Genomic DNA, 18,574 nt, shown 5'->3' on the forward strand with positions numbered 1-18,574 from the left:
TATTTCTCTTGATTATACCCTCTAGATTATGGGGTACTACATTTGGTTATTTACTTTTTTGCACTAATTGGCTTATTGGAGCCAATATTGCAGTTATAGTTGTGTGATTTTACATTATAATTCTGTATTTATTTATTTATGTACAACAGTGTTGGATTGTAATTCCAGGTTTTCCCTTTTACCTTGACTTAGTTTATTTTATCTTGTATCTTATCATATTTATATCATGATTTAGCTTAGTTGCCCTATGATGCCTACTGAGTATCCATGGTTTTGGTACTCATACTACACTTTTGTACCTTTTTGGTTTAGATTCAAGTACTAGTTGTCGTTGTTGATGTAACGCTTGTGCGGGTTTGATTTCAGTGATTAGGTGAGCTCTTGGAGTTAGAGTTACCCTTTTTTCTTCTTTTTATCTATGTCTAGTATTTCATTTTCGAGATAGATTGTATTTCACTACTCAGTACTTACATTTCATGTAGTTTTTGTACTGAGATTACTGAGTCTTAGGATGGTTGTTACCCTTTTAGCTATCTATCAGATTGTTGTGACTGCTTTATTGCAGCTTTCAACTCTTTAAATGTTAAATTTTGGCTTTTAGGAAAATTTCCACCAAGTTAGCCCATTGTATGTAACTCTGGGCTATATTTTGACTTACCTACTAGCGGGATAAATTAGGTGCCATCATGACTCAAAAATCAGGTCGTGACACACAGTCTTTCTTATGTAATTCTATGTTTATCCATCTAAACGCTATGCCAGAAGACCTAGTCATGCTTTCTTCTATCAATTATACATAATATAAATGATTCACTAATCAAAGTGTACTACTCAACAAACCATAACCTTTCTCGTTGCTAATCTGCTACCATAAGATGCATGTAACCTTGCTCCTTATTCTCGATCCAAAGTTGCAGACTGAGCATCCATGAGATGGAAAATGGGTTTGTATTTTCTGAAGAGTTTTTCCTCTCTATTATTTGTATTTTAATGTCACGACTCGAGACTACCCCTGTTGTAACATGGAGCTTAGAGTCACAAGTGACCCTAGGCTAACCCATGGCTTGGTATAACACTAAAAATACTATAGAAATAAAAAAAATTGGATGGAGGATAAATGAAAATAATCTGGTAATAATGATAAAAGGATCAATGTTGAATAAGATCAAAAATAGAACTGTCTAACAAAAACCAACATGCTGAAATATAACTAACTGTCTGTCTGTTTGAAAGCATCTACTCATATGAGTTGTTGGGACATGCCCTCAACTAACTCCAACTGACTGAAACTAAAAGAACAATTAAAATAAATACTAATAAATAGTCCTTGAATGTTGCGGACTCACCAACCACTGTTGTTGATGTAGTACCAAACTATACTAAGCACGATGTAGATGTTGAGTGTCGGAACCTATACTATAAAACAATATAGCACAAGAAAAGTATGTGATCAGTACTTAGAATATACTGAGTATGTGAGATGGAAAACTAACTAACATAAGCTGAACATAAATTCATGAAACATGGTGAACTGAGGTAAGACCAAGTATAAACATATACTGAATGAAAACTGAATAACTGAATACAAGGCCATGCTGGATCTGAAGCTGAAACATAAACTGAGGACTGTGGGAGATAACATTAACTGACATACCCTAATTTGAGTTGACCAAGGTCCAACCTATAACCCCATTTGGATGGGTGTTTAGTACCTTGCCAAGGTTACAAACACTAACTGGTATGGATCCACTTAGCTGATGTCCCAATGGACTAAGGTGTTAGTCCTCAACTGGCGGGTGCCCCTTTATAACCTATGATGGTGCTATAGTTGTAGAAAATAAGGGACTTCTACTAAAGGTTTCAGTACTAACTGATGGGTGAGCCTTCATCCCTGTGTTCACTCGGTGTTAAGTACTACTCCCAACTGAATGACACTGATGACTGGATTGCTTATTATGATTACATTTCAAAAATATTGATAGCAAATAATCTAAAATACTCAAAGTCATGTAAATTGATATATGCATGAATCTCTATGCATCGGGTGTTCATAACCCACCAGCTCTAACTAATGCAACTACTCATGACAATATCAACATATATACATGATAGAGAATAATTAACAATTTTATCAATATAAAGAGATATTATGCTTCTGAGTACTTATAGGGAAACACATATACATGGTTAAATTCAAGAATTAAACTAAAGAATTATGAAATTCATGGTTTTTAAGGAGCCCTAAACTTGAAGAGTGAATTTAGCTTTAGAATCTGAGAAATATTTGGGACTCAATGGATGAAAGGAACCCATTGATGAAATTCCACATAGCTGGAGATAAATTTCTCGAAGAACTCCTTGGAATTCATGCTTGAAGTTGAGGAACCCTAAGTTGGATTTTGGAGAAGAATCACTGCCTCTTTTCTTGTTGTCAATTGAATCTATGACTTAATAAGGAATTTGAGGCATTTTCCTCTTATATTGTAGCCTTGGGAAAGCCTAAATGACGTAGCCTAGGGGTTTAAAGAATGGGAAAAGGCCAAAAAGCCCTTATTAAAACATTGAGAAATTTAGGGAAACAATCGTGATGACTCAGGCTACGATTCATTGGGTTCGGTCACAAGTCGTGGCCTGAAGTCGTGATCTGAGGACCTAAGTCTTGGGACCATACTGTTATGACAACGAATCATCTTCTGATGTCTCATTTAATCTGACCATGAGTCATCATGATGGGTCATTGTCAAAGGGCTATTTTCTTGGTCCCTCACTACCGTGATAGTGAGTGTTCACTATGAACAGTTGTGTCTGACAAGATTCATTGCCATAGTCATTGTAACTGGTAGTTTGATAGAACCATAGAAAATTTTCCATAACTTTTTACTACGATCTCGGATTAAGGTGAGACAGGTAGTGTTGGAAAGCTAATCAAATTATCTACATATTGGTGAGCCTAGAGCTTAAAACTTGGACTATTACATTTAAATTGGAAATAACCCAGGAGGAATTTTTAGGAGAGAACCAACTATAGAATGAGAACAAATTAACTTAAACTCAAGATTTTGATTTCATAGGACTCGCCTAGTAGGCCCATTTATTTTGACTCCATTTTATTCACCATTTATTAAACCAAATAAATTTTTATCACAAACTCTAATTCATAGTAGAAATTTTTTTAATTCTTAGACCTTTATCGTGGATATTTTAATAATGATGGAACAGGTTATTACATCTGATACCAGTAAAACAACTATTTTCCCTCGAACAGACTAATGTGACATAGAGTAAGTGGTCAAAATTGAAAGATATTACTTTTAAGGTTAGTTATTCAGCATTCTTACCTGACTCGTATTGCTCACATTAATCAAACCAAATAATGTTTCACACTCGATCTCTCTATTGAGACCCCTCAAAATAATAAAGTGTTGGGTTAAGTACTATGCATAAGACAACTTATTTACCTCGTAACTTCTTAGTTTGGGTACATAATTTATCTTACACAAGATTACAAAAGGAATCATGATATTTGGAGGAATAGAAGTAGGCATCAATGCATAGTGCCACAAAATCATAGAAAGGGATGATAAACGAGCTGCTTCGGCAATGGCATTCTCACTATAGAATGTTCACTGCAATATGTAATGGTCCTATGAAAAAAACACTAGCCAATTTAAGGGCGGAGTAAGTATTTTAGTTACTTATTTTTTGCAAAACCAACCCCCTCATTCTCAAGAATCTTCTTTACACCTTCCCTTCTTGCCATAATTTTCTTCAGGTAATTCTCTCTTTATTACTTTATTTCATTACTTAGGACTTCTACATTGTATTATTTATGCCTAATTTGCTTGATTTGAAGAAAAACTAAGGTTTTAGGGTAAGGATTTGGTTTGACCTTGTAGAGAAGTAAATTCGAAGAATGCCAGTTTATTTTATATTTCTAACACCCATATATCATTCTTGGCATTGGATTTATACAGTTCATGAAGGTTGAACTCAAAAATAGGATGTGCAAATATAAAAAGGTTTTTAATCCCTAGGGTCTTGATTTGGTGAGGGGGTTAGTCATCATAAAAACAAAGTATAAAATCCATATTCCATGACACAATGTTCGGTCTGTGTTAGAAACTAGTAAAACAAAAAAATTGAAATTGTCATTTTTGGGCTCGGGGGCTCATCGGGAAATGAATTGACATGACCCAAAATCAGGCCTTGTCGTTGGGCATCTCAAGCCCAACTAAGAGAGAAGATAATCTCATTAACCCAACCTAACCATCACATCAATCCACAAGCATCGAATAAAGTCCGAACATATAATAAGATAATAAGATAGCAAAAATAAAACCAACAATCATAAGTTAAGAAAGTCTAGCCATTCATTAATATCAATATGTCACATCCAATCTACCCAAATCCATATTCATCCACAAACCTCTATAAATCCAAAGTCAATAATATGTCGAGACAAGCCCCCGACAAAAGCCAAAACCCAATCCAAAACAAGTGTAAGACATAAGATAAGAAAACCATTGTAAGACCCCGTAAAATTTCCTCGTCATCAAAGCCTTCGAAGCAAGTTAAAAGAAGCTTAACACTTAGAATTTTGACTAAGTGTTCCAACACTTATTTCATTTTTGAGCCCTCTAACTTTGAAAAAAAAAATCAATGATTCACTTATTTTGAAACACCAATAAATACCCCAACAATTCACTTATTACGAAACAGAGGGAGTAGTATTTATGTAATTGATAATTTTAAAAAGACATTTTATGTAATTGATAATTTTAAAAAGACATTGTCTTATTCAAGTTCAAAAAACGAAAAAAAGAATTAAACTATGATTTTCGACAAAAATGCTAACAGTTAATGTTGTGTTTTTAAAATGTTTGCATAAACAAAGTGGAAAAAAATAAAGATTGAAATGAGGCATATCGCAGATAATTTCATATTGGGAATGTGATTAAAAGTGTTAAAATCTCATTTTTGTAATATGTCAAAGCATTGTTAAATAAGTCAAAAGTAAATAAACATGTCTTAAATTAAATTGACGTATTCAAACGTAATTTAATAAAGCGAACCTTAATTAAACGTTAATTAAACTCCTAAAACATGATCTCTAGGTGATTAAAATAAGTCCTAAATTAGATTTGCCTAAACAACCAATTAATTAACGAATCCTAGGTTTGTTAGCCTAAGTGATTCATGTAGCACATAAAACACATAAAACCCTACCCCCAAGCAGTCCCCAATTTTCACTGTGTCAATGTTCGTACGATAAATTAAAAAGAAAACCTAAGGGGCTAGATTGGATAGCCCTCGGCGACCCTCAAATTCATGGCAACTCTGTCTTGTCTAACCACTCGTGTTTAATCTGTGAACCCAAGGAAAATACCATAAACACATTCCAAATTCAAAATATTTCCTTGGCGACACAAAACCAACCCTTGGTGCTGTCGAGATCCCAAGGATCTTCGGGATCCTAGGCAGGCTTATGCCAAAGGGGTTATGAGATGTCCAAAGATTGTTTCGTATTCACATATAACAACACTACAACAATATGAAAACACTCACTTACAAAATGAGGAAGAAAATATATCACGTCAACAAAAGCAAATACTCATGTGAACACAATAAGTCATAGAGATGCATAAAACTAATAGGGGTTTGTGACATCAAGCATTTTAAGTAATAAAAAAAACACACACATAGAATGCTATAAAAGAAACTAATACATGGCTAGAGAAAACTAACCGGTTACTGCACAATGACAAGAAATTGAAGCTTTCCAAAGTAGATAACAATATGTAACAACAAGCAAGGACCAACAGTCTCTCAAAGTTGCAGTAAGTAAACCTTAGCACTTTGTGTACAAGAGTGTAGAAGTCAATAAAGGTTTTTGGTATAGAGAGTAGGAGTGGATGATAAGAGGTGTGCCCAAAATAATAAGAAAGGGTATTGTTTATATAGTAGAATTGCTAAAGAGTTAGAAATGAAGAAAATGTGAAAAAATCAATCAATGGGAGTTAGAAAGGAAAACCAAATATTCTCCAAATCACTTATTAAACTAAATCAATTAAATGGAGAAAAAATATACTCAGCCACCATAAATAAACTCATACCATTTATTCAAATCCACACAATATCTTACCATAAGGAAGCTATCAATATTGTCAAAATTAAACAAATCAACTGCAAATATATTCTCAATCACATGAATTATACACTTACCTTAATTATCTAAGTAATAGTTCTATATATTCTCAATCACATGAATTATGCACTTACCTTAATTATCTAAGTAATAGTGCTATCATATAAAGACAGTAAAATAGCCAAGTTAAAACCAACCAAAATTACCTAAATATCAAGTTATTCCAATTAGGAGGGCGAATCAACTAAAGATCAGTCTTTAATCCCATAACATAAGCATAACTATCAAATTAATTCACTAATAACTTCAATTGATAGATGCGAACACAATGCTAGACAAATCAGTCCCCAATTTAAAGCCCAAGATTGATGAACATTGAGGCTTTTAACGACACTAGACCAATAATCATGCATACAGATTTTGACTAAGAGATGAATAGAAATTAACATCAAATTCAAATTAAGGCTAGCACGAGTCGTATCCCAATTTGGGGGGTTTCGTGTATATCAATTTAGATAATCAAACAAACAAGTAATTGATGAAATCGGGTCAAAAATAAAGCTACACATCGTTGATTAAGAATATTTCTAGGAAATGGAGTAGGATAGAAAAGATTAAGACAAGAATTTAAAGAGAAAACAAACCCAAGACGGACTCCGTAAATTCATCATGTATTCAAAAGTTTCCGACAACGATGGCAGTCGATGGCTTGACCGAACTGGATGCAGCAGCGTAGGCTTGGCTACTCCACCGGAATTGGGTTTCACCAACGGCTGGAAGGAAAAATGAAGGAGACGACTGCTGGCGGCGGGTTGGTCGCCGGTTGTTGTGCATCGGAGCATTGGACTGGATAAGCTTGATGGAGGAGCATTCTCAATGGTTAACGGCTATTTGCAGCGACAGAAGGAGGACGGGGGGAGATGGTTGGCGGCGACTTTTCCCGGAGCAGACGATGATGATGGGGTTCTTTTTAGAGAGAGAAAATAGAGAGTCTATAGAGAGAGGGGGTAGGTGGCTGCAAAAAATGAAAATAAGGAGTAGGGTTTTGCTGTTAAGGGTTAAAAGGAAACAAAGGGAAAAATTTAATCTCAGTCATAGAGCACTTTTTGATCAAAGACTCAGATTTAAAGTATAGGATATTCAAAATTGGGCCACAATTAAATTGGAGAATTGAAATTAAATTCAATTGGGTATAATTTAGGCTAGAATTGTAATAAACTCACTGAATTAGGCTAAAATTGTCATTAATTGAGTTCAAAAATGGCTAAAATTTGAATAAGATTGAGAAGATAATTAAATTGACTTAGCACTGCTAGTTTAATAAATATAATAATAGTAATAATAAGATTTCATTATTAAAATAACTACGCATGTAAAATTTATGTTATGTAAAACATTATAAAAAATAGTAATAATAAAAGACAATGCATTTATAAATTGTAAGTGTGCTTATTTACGAATAATTTAATAAAATTATGTAAAATGTCATATTTAAATTGATAAATGGTAAAAATTGATACTAAAAAGTAATAAAATAATTTGTAATCGTGAGTGTGACGCGTCAATATCTGTTTGATACAAGAATAATGTGTAAAATATAATAATATTTAAAATTAAATAATTGTGATAAAATAGTAGCCTACAAGGAGTATTGAGAGGTCAAAATTGGGTGTCAACAGCTGCCCCTTTGTTGCTTGGGAATGATAAAAGAATTGTCAAGAAACGAAAGTTGACTTGTAGCCAATTTTGTCCCACCGAGATGACGGTCTGTTAGGAAAAAAGCAACAGGAGGTGTTTAAAAATAATGTGGCCGAGACTTTGGCTTTAAGTCACCTACATATCTCGGGTTTTATGAGAATCAGGACATGTGTAATTCTAGATTTAGGAATGAATAATATTTCTAAAGAGTGTAGATGATAAAGGATAGGGACGTCAACAATGATATTATAGGTTGGTGTGATTGAAGTAAATAGAACTTGTAATAACAATGAGCTTAGAGGTGTAATAACAAAGGTAGGATCTGAATAATGATAGCACGAATAGACAAGGTTAGAGAAGTTTTGAAGCATGGAATATGAACACGCTAAGAACATGCAAAACGTAAGCTTTCAAGAACCCAATATTGTCAACAGAAATACATTAATGTCTATTAAGGTTATACAGGAACCCATCATTATCCATTAAGGTTCTATAGGAACCCATCAAGGTTTTACAGGAACCCATAAAGGCTTTACAGGAACCCATTATTGTTTATTAAGGTTCTACAAGATCCTATTATTGTTGAATAAGGTTCTACAGGAACCCAATATTGTGGAATAATGTTCTACAGAAACCCAACATTATTGAATAAGGTTCTACAGAAACCCAAGATTATTCAATTAAGATTCTACAGGAACCCAAGATTGTTTGTTAAGGTTCTACAGAAACCCATTATTGTGGAATAAGGTTCTACAAAAATCCAACATTATTGAATAAGGTTCTACAGAAACCCAAGATTGTTCAATTAAGGTTCTACAGGAACCCAAGATTGTTTGTTAAGGTTATACAGAAACCCATTATTGTGGAATAAGGTTCTACCAAAACCCAACATTATTGAATAAGGTTCTATAGGAACCCAAGATTATTCAATTAAGGTTCTATAGGAACCCAAGATTGTTTGATAAGGTTCTACAGGAACCCAATATTATGGAATAAGGTTCTACAAAAACCCAACATTGTTGAACAAGGTTCTACAGGAACCCAAAATTGTTCAATTAAGTTCTATAGGAACCCAAGATTGTTAATAAGGTTCTACAGAAATCCAATATTGTGGAAAAGGCTCTACAGAAACTCAATATTATTGATTAAGGTTCTACAGGAACACAATATCGTTGAATAAGGTTCTACAGGAACCTATGTTATTGATTAAGGTTCTATAGGAAACCAATATTGAGATTAAAGTTCTATAGGAACCCAATATTATTGATTAAGGTTCTATAGGAATCCAATACTATGGATAAGGTTCTACAGGAATCCAATATTATTTAATAAGGTTCGACAGGAGCCCAATATTATGGAATAAAGTTTTATGAAACCCAAGATTGTTCAATTAAGGTTTTATAGGAACCCAAGATTGTTTAATAAGGTTCTACAGGAACCCAATATTGTTAATAATATAATATTAGATTAAATATCGTCAAAGTTAAAAGATAGAATTACTTATCTCATTTCCCTTACTGGGGATGTAATCCTGGCCTCTTTGATGACATCACAGCATCGTTGCTGCATTTAGTACCTATTGTCTGCACTCAAAGAAAAATCATCATTCAAAAAAAAATGTTGTTTTGTACCTTACTCAATTTGACTCCTTGGTTATTGTTTCTGCTTCATGGTCTGTTGGGACTTGTACTTCATCATGGTGAAATTTTTGAGAAGTTCTCAAAAATTTCTTTTCGGTTTAGAATGAGAGGCGTCTTTCGTACGTCATTGTGAATTGATATATTGTTTACTTGTGAAATTTTTGAGGTTTTCTTGAAACCTCAAACATTCTGTCCCAGTTTTGTCTTTGGGGTCTTATATTCTTGTACCTCTCAAACAAAACATTAGTCAAAAAGAAATAGTTGTCCTACATTTGAATATTGTAACTTCAATTATAATCTGTCTTTATATGCTCAAGAGTTGGGCCTATTAGCCTGACATTTTTGGATGTGTAGGAATTTGAAAGAGAAAAGGAAATGTTTTATGAAATTAAGATCAAACCTAAAGGGGCTGCCTACGTATCCAAATAGAAGTCAGGTCAAACATAGTTCGTGAGTACAAAGAGATATAGAGAAAACAAGAATATATTATTGTCCATAAGTCATATCAAAGGAGAATGGCGAAAAATAAGAAATGTTTGCATGTCAACTCATTTGGTGTGCTTTACACTTCTTTCGTGAAAGTCTTGAAAATACTTTTATCGAATCAGCTTGAACATAGATTTCACCCATAATAACAATATTATTGCTTATTGGGTCTCATTGCACTTTTATCCTTTTCGTTTTAATCAGATTCTGAATCTTGAACCTTAGTGCTGAGTATTCCTTAGTATCATGACCTTGAATATTCGAGAGATAATCACAATTTTTAGATGGATCAAAATGAGGGGACGGATGTGCAGGGATTCATCCTCTTCTAGGTTCCACGATACCTTGGGCCCTTAATCTTTCAAATATGTTTGCCAAGGGCTCAGCCAAGGGAGTAAAAGCTCGAGACCTCACTTTCTCTAATTGATGGAAAACATTATATTGTGGATAAGGACCTTGTTGAAATTTGGGTTGTGATCGAGAAGTATCTTGTTGGATAGAGTAGGGTTGGATTTGAAAAGCCTTGCTTTGAGAATCTTGTGACTCATAAGGTTCAATATAAACCCCATGAGAACCAAAAATAGCATGAATCCCTTCATTATTCTGATAGCCTTGTGTCTGAGGTATGGAGGGTGATGAATTTTCTTCTCCTTCCTCGGATGGACACTTTGGTGTTTGAACACTGGCCAACTTTGTAGAATTATCAATAATTCTCCCTGCTTAAATTTCGTATTCTAATTTTTTTTCCAATCAAAATTAGACTCTCGAAACTGTGACCGATTAGGAAGAATATTTTTTGAAAGTATATTCCATCTAGTGATTTGAGGAAAATTTGGACCAACTCCTCTTCAAGTACAGAAGGACGTATCTTAGAAGCTTCTAACCGCCACCGTATTGCGTACTCCTGAAAAGACTCATGGTACATTCTTTTTACCTCAAGCAAATCCCATATTGTTGGACTAGTGTTGATGTTAAACTTATACTGCTTTACAAAATCTCTATCCAACTCTTCCCAGTTATTCTATTTGTCGAAATCTTGTAGGGCAAACTAAGTAAACGCAATTCCTGATAGGCTTCAAACAAATAATCTCATCAGAAGAGCCTCGTTATGTCCTATGCCAACTAGTATTCCATAGTAGTCCTTTAGATGTGTGATTGGATCTCCACGCCCATCAAACATGTTAAACTTTGGAACTATGTATCCTAGAGATAACTCGACTTTTAGATATAGACACAGTTTTTCATACCTCAAGTCATAAATGCCTTTCGAACGCAGTTCCTCATCCAACATTTTCTCTAGGTCCTGAAACCCTTGATGATGTGCATCAAAATCGACTCTTGTGGGTAGAATTAAATTGTTGAGATGGTGTATGCATAAGGTGAGGATAAGGAGGCACAATATTTTATCTTCTAAAAGAAGAAGGGGGGCTAGAGTCTTTTCGAATATTGAGCATATTTGACATTTTGTAGATTGTCACTTGAGTTTGATGTTCAAATGCTAGACAAACTTAAATAAAATAAACAAGCCCAAATGAAAGTTACCACACAGTACATGTAAGTTCAAAATATAATAAAATAAAGGCATTCTAGGATAAAGACTGAGACTTAATGAGTCTTCTAAGTGTAAAGATTTAAGCTCCTAATGCACAAAAAAGGATAGCAATATAACGTGATAGGAAAATTGCATTTGTGATTGTAAAAGAAGTAAGAGAGATAGGAAATGAACAAGGTCGACTTTCATTGAACATCAGATTTGCTGATTCACATCATATTGTTGATTCATCCATATTCGTAAAGAAAAATGATAAAACGGGGGAAAAAAAGCTTTATTAAGGTGAGACCAAACTCATTAAATGAGTGCCTACGTATCCACAAGGGAATCAGGTCGATCATAGTTCAAATTACATAAGTAGGAAAACATAAAAAAGGAAACCACAAATTGTAAAACATAAGGAAATTTCAAATGTTTGTGAGTCTGGAGTAGAGAATCAACATGATATCTTCTTCACCAATGTCAACAAGTGTTAGACAAGTTTAGAAAGTCAAGAAACATCAAGATTTGGCTTCATCAAGTTTATCACCTTGGCATCCATCAGCTTTTGGATCGTGTTCTTCAAGGTGAAGCACGCCTTCATAGGATGTCCTCTCATCTTAGAGTGATAGGAGCAGAATTGGTCAGGTAAATACCACCTATACTTAGTATCAGTAGGTACAGCAACAATGGGTGTGATGTAGCCCACCTCCTTGAGTCATTCATACAACTGTTCTATGGGTTTACCTAGAGGAGTGTATTATTTTAGTGGATTTTTCTGGAGCTCGTGTTGAGGTTTGGTGGATTGATTAGGTTGTTGATTTGTTGGTGTATTTTGGTAATACATTGGGAGGTAGTTTAATGTTGGAGCAATAAATGAAGGTGGATACCAAATAGTCGGTGGAGGAGGTTTTGTGAAGGATTAAGGGGTAATAGGCTTGGACATAATTGGATATTGGAAGGATTTCCGGATCTTGGTACCATATTAGTTGAGGTTTGGGTATGATTACTTCAGGATTTGAAGGTTTTGATATCTCATCAATGATCATCTTTCCCCTATCCAAATTGGTCTCGACTGTGAACTTTCTCTTAAGCTTATTGTCAAACCGCCTAAGAAAGTCATTTGCTAAATTGTCCCAAAAGGCCCACTTGCTGGTGTCCTTCTATGCATACCATATCGATGCAGGACTAGTAAGTGAACAAATAAAGAGTTTCTTTTTTAGACCATCACTTTGTCCTATAACCACTAGTTCGTCAAGGTACTCCTTCAAGTGGGAATGAGGGTTTCCAATCCCATCATTTGATGGAAAGTTTAAGTCCTTAATTTTATTCTTGTCCTCTTTCCTTGATTTAGATATATTATTCATTTTAGGCTATTGAGATGATCTATCCTCATGGTTAGGAACCTGTCCTTCCTTCTCTTTACTTATATTTGTCAGCCCACTAAGTACCTCTTGTAGTGCGATTGAATATAGACTTGGAGACCCTTGTGCCCTAAAATCAGGCATGGGTAAGGTTGCCAGGGGATGACATGGTGTAGGTGGGAGCAATGAAGTCAATTTCAGATAGGGGCTCTGGAAAATCTGGTGGCATCTCAGCGAAACCTCGTAGATCAGCCATTATCCCCCTTATTCTTTCTATTCTTTCTTTCATCCTTCTGATGCTTGAAATAACTTTGTTATGACGTAACTCCAAATTCTCATACTCATCTTCGCTACTGACAAGATCGATGAACATTGCTTGACTGTATATTTTTTATGTTCAACTTTAGTCAATCTTAGAAGAAAGGATTTACGATTAGAAACAAAGGTATGCATGGGAGTCTAGGATGAATATTCTACTCAATCGAAAATAATGAGTTTTGTTCATCCGGGGTGAATAGGAGTTATGACGCTCTAACGGATGGATAAAGAGAGGTTTTGAATAGACCCTAAGAATGCATTTTAGGGTCCTAATATGATAAGAATGTTAAGAGTAAAGAATTCTAAGGTGAGGAACACTAAATGTAAAGAGTGACTAAGACCAGAACGGAAACACATGATACGTAATATATCAATACATACATAGAAATGAAACACATAGCAAATAATTGTGAGTCTCTTTTGATGTCGTAAACCTTTTTGGACTTTGAATGAGGCTAACATTCAACGCATCAAGGATGCCAAGCCATCCTATGTTGAATGGGACACATATTCCCTAGTAAAAGAAATATGTAGCCAAGTCCTAAAGGACAAGAGTGGGTTTATGACATAGTTACCTCGAGTGGACAACTCGAGAGTAGGAGAGCTTGTGACTGTCGACAAACCGCTAATCGACTGATCCACAAGGCATTTCCCGAAGGATGTTTTAGGAAAGAACATTAATGCTGTGATGAAATCATTCATAAAACAAAAATAAAAGAAGTTCCAATTGGAGGAAAGTATGAGATGAATGTCAGTTATATAAAGAAGTAACATATAGCACATAGCAAAATATAATAACATTCTTAGCAACATAAAAACAAATAAATATCAAAAAATATAGCCATCAAAAGAGAGAAGAGGGAAAAGGATAGGCATGAAAAAATATAAAAACACATAAAAGGGGAAAGAAAAGGGCTAACATGTGAAAAAATAAACCAACGATAATCATGAAAAGTCATAATCAAAAATAAAATTCAGACACACAATAAAATCCCACATAAAACACAAACTCATAATGGTTAAAACCTAAGATCTCCAGTAGAGTGGCCATTCTGTCGTGTCCTATTTTCCTCGCAAAAAGCAATATTCAATGTGACCACTCTTTTTGAGATTGTGTAGAGGGAGATTGTGAAGAGTCGCCACCTTACATATTAAGGTGTGTTAGGGCACTGGTCTAGGACAACTACGAACCTTTTTGTTATTTTGTCTTAGTTCACCAGAGATTCGGGTAAAGGTTCAAATTACCTCGAAAGGAAGGTGTTAGACACCTTTAGAGGTCCACAAAGGTGGTTCACGACCGAATTCATACTTTTCATGGGGATTCTATGTGCTCAAATAAAAGTCTTATGTTTTCTTAACTTAAATGTTAACTAAGTGATAAAATAATTAATAAGAGAACACATGTTATTTTCGTTATTTCTAATTGTTGATTATCTAAGTGATAAAAATCAATCAAACACATGAGAAAGACGAGCAAGAAGAGAGAAGCGACATGATTACAAGAAAATATTTATATTAAATTAAGAGATATAAATATTCTAAAAAAAAAAAAATAATTGAGTTAATAAAGTAAACCATTTTCAATTTGAATAAAGTTATTTGAAAAAAATGTTTGTTGCATTTATAGGAAAGATTTCACATATTACTAATCGCGCCCTTTTACCGTAGCAACAATTTTGATAGGAGGTCGGTCTTAAGTTAAATAATAGTAATATAATTTTTAAAGACAAGTGAAAGTTTGATAATACACAAAAATATTTATATATGTATAGACACACATGATCTTCAAAAAAACTTTGGTGAGTGATATTCGCGGGGACGTGTCGACTTAGTTTAAAACATAGAAATTAGACCTCTTAATTCCTTTTTACAATCCTACTAAATAGAGGTTAGGAGATAGTATTTATGTAATTAATGATTTTAAAAAGGCATTGTCCTATTCAAGTTGTAAAAAAGAAAAAAAGAATTAAACTATGATTTTTGACAAAAATGTTAACAGTTAATGCTGTATTTTTAAAATGTTTGCATAAACAAAGTAGGAAAAAAATAAAGATTGAAATGAGGCATATCACAAATAATTTCATATTGAGAATGTGATTTAAAGTGTTAAAATATCATTTTTGTAATATGTCAAAGCTTTGCTAAATAAGTCAAAAGTAAATAAACATGTCTTAAATTAAATTGATGGATTCAAACGTAATTTAATAAAGCGAACCTTAATTAAACGTTAATTAAACTCCTAAAAACATGATCTCTAGGTGATTAAAATAAGTCCTAAATTAAATTTGCCTAAACAACCAATTAATTAATGAATCCTAGGTTTGTTTGCCTAAGTGATATGTAGCACATAAAACACATAAAACCCCACCCCAAGCAGTCCCCAATTTTCCCTATGCATCAATGTTCGTACAATAAATTATTACAGACCAACAATGAATGAATTAAAAGAAAGCCTAAGGGTCTAGATTGGATAGCCCTCGGCGACCCTCAAATTCATGGCAACTCTATCTTGTCTAACCAATTGTCTTTAATATGTGAGCACAAGGAAAACACTAAAAACATAGCCCAAATTCAAAATATCTTCTTGGCGATACAAAATCTACCCTTGGTGATGTCGAGATCCTAAGGATCTCCGGGATCCTAGGGAGGCTCACGCCAAAGGGGTTATGAGATATCCAAAGATTGTTTTGTATTCACATATAAAAACACTACAACAATGTGAAAACACTCACTTACGAAATCAGGAAGAAAATATATCACATCAACAAAAGCAAATACTCATGTGAACACAATAAATCATAGAGATACATAAAATGAATAGGGGGTTTGTGAGATCAAGCATTTTAAGTAATAAAAAACACACTCACATAGAATTCTATAAAAGAAACTAATACATGGCTAGAGAAAACTAACCGGTTACAGCACAATGACAAAAGAAATTGAAGCTTTTTAAAGTAGACAACAATATGTAACAGCAAGCAAGGACCATCAGCCTCTCAAAGTTGCAGCAGGTAAAACTTAGCACTTTGTGTACAAGAGTGTAGAAGTCAATAAAGGTTTTTCATATAGAGAGTAGGAGTGTATGATAAGAGGTGTGCCCCAAATAATAAGAAAGGGTGTTGTTTATACAGTAGAATTGCTAAAGAGTTAGAAAGGAAGAAAATGTGAAAAACTCAATCAATGAAAGTTAGAAAGGAAAACAAAATATTCTCCAAATTACTTATTAAACTAAATCAATTAAATGGAGAAAAAATATACTCAGCTACCATAAATAAACTCATACCATTTATTCAAAATCACACAATATCTTACCATAAGGAAGCTATCAATATATTCAAAATTAAACAAATCAACTACAGATATATTCTCAATCAGACGAATTATGCAATTACCTTAATTATCTAAATAGCAGAGCTATCATATAAAGAGAGTAAAATAGCCAAGTTAAAACCTACCAAAATTACCTAAATATTAAGTTATTCCAAGTAGGACGGTGAATCAACTAAAATTAGTCTTTAATTACATAAAATAAGCATAACTATCAAATTAATTCACCAATAACTTCAATTGATAGATGCGAACACAGTGCTAGACAAATCAGTCCCCAATTTAAAGCCCAAGATTGATGAACATTGGGGATTTTAACGACACTAGACCAATAATCATGCATACAGATTTTGACTGAGAGAAAAATAGAAATTAACATATAATTAAAATTAGGGATAACACCTGATCTATCCCAATTTGGAGAGTTTCGTGTATATCAATCTAGATAATCAAACAAACATACAATTGATGAAATCAGGTCAAAAATAAAGCTACAGATCATCGATTAAAAATATTTCTAGGAAATGGAGTAGGATAGAAAAGATTAAGACAAGAATTTAAAGAGAAAACAAACCCAAAATGGACTCCGTAAATTCGTCGTGTATTCAAAAGTTTCTAACAATGATGGCAGTTGGTGGCTTGACCGGATGGGATGCAGCGGCGTAGGTTTTGCTACTTCACTGGAATTGGGTTTCACCGGCAGCTAGAAGGAAGGACGAAAGAGATGATGGCTGGCGGTGGGTTGGTCCTCGATTGCTGTGCATCTGAGCAGAAAAATAGTGAAGATTGATGGTGGAGCATTCTCAATGGCCAACGGCTATTGGCAGCGGCAGAAGAAGAACGGAGGGAGGCGGTTGGCGGTGATTATTTTCTAGAGAAGAGAATTGGGTTTCACCGGTAGCTAGAAGGGAGAAGAATGAGATGACGGCTGGCGGCGGGTTGGTCCTCGATTGCTGTGCATCTGAGCAGCAAAATAGTGAAGCTCGACGGTGAAGCATTCTCAATGGCTAACGGCTATTGGCGACGACAGAAGGAGAACGGAGGGAGGCGGTTGGCGGTGATTATTTTCTAGAGAAGACGACAATGATGGGTCACTTTTAGAGAGATAGAGAGTTTATAAAAAGAGAGGAGGGGGTAGGCGGCTACAAAAAATAAAAATGGGGAGTAGGTTTCTGCTGTTAAGGGTTAAAAGAAAACAAAGGAAAAAAATTTAATCTCAGCCGTAGATCACTTTTTGATCAACGGCTGAACTTTAAAGTATAGGATATTTAAAATTGGGTCACAATTGAATTGAGGAATTGAAATTAAATTCAATTGGGTATAATTTAGGCTAGAATTGTAATAAACTGACTGAATTAGGCTAAAATTGTCATTAATTGGGTTCAAACAATGACTAAAATTTAAATAAGATTGAAAAGATAATTAAATTGACTTATTACTGCTATTTTAATAAATGTAACAATAGAAATAATAAGATGTCGCTATTAAAATAACTACGCATGTAAAATTTATGTTACGTAAAACATTATAAAAAATAGTAATAACAAAAGACAATGCATTTATAAATTGTAAGTGTGCTCATTTATGAATAATTTAATAAAATTATATAAAATGTCATATTTGAATTAATAAATGGTTAAAAATGACACTAAAAAGTAATAAAATAATTTGTACATTTTTTTAAATCATGAGTGTGACACGTCAATATCTGTTTGATACAAGAATAATGTGTAAAAAATAATAATATTTAAAATTAAATAATTTCGATAAAATAGCAGCCTACAAGGAGTATCGAGAGGTCAAAATTGGGTGTCAATAGGGTGGTACACTTCAGATGCAAAAAAATGCATAAATACTTATAGAATTGGAAAATCCATAATCCAGAAAGCATTGGATGAAATGGTAGCTTAAGAAGTAGCATAATTGAGGATTAAGATTGGGTTGTTTATAAAATAATCTGCTGCAGTGAGAGTGGAAAAGGTAAATATGGTTGGTTCTCAAGTTAAGGCCTCTAGGTATAAAGATTTGGATTTTGAAGAAGAGGCAAATATCTAGACAACAGAGA

General features: G+C 33.9%; 1 long non-coding RNA gene across 1 annotated transcript in view; it reads right to left on the bottom strand.

Annotated features, from left to right (window-relative positions):
* LOC107858460 overlaps positions 1–7,436 on the bottom strand; it is a 30,548-nt gene extending 23,112 nt beyond the window's left edge. Inside the window, exon 1 of the long non-coding RNA XR_007051445.1 lies at positions 6,790–7,436. This is a non-coding gene — a long non-coding RNA (uncharacterized LOC107858460). The remainder of the gene's footprint in view (positions 1–6,789) is intronic.
* Between the last annotated feature and the right edge of the window lie 11,138 nt (positions 7,437–18,574).

This window comes from Capsicum annuum, chromosome 2, assembly GCF_002878395.1.
Source record: "Capsicum annuum cultivar UCD-10X-F1 chromosome 2, UCD10Xv1.1, whole genome shotgun sequence".
In the NCBI taxonomy this organism is placed as follows: Eukaryota; Viridiplantae; Streptophyta; class Magnoliopsida; order Solanales; family Solanaceae; genus Capsicum; species Capsicum annuum.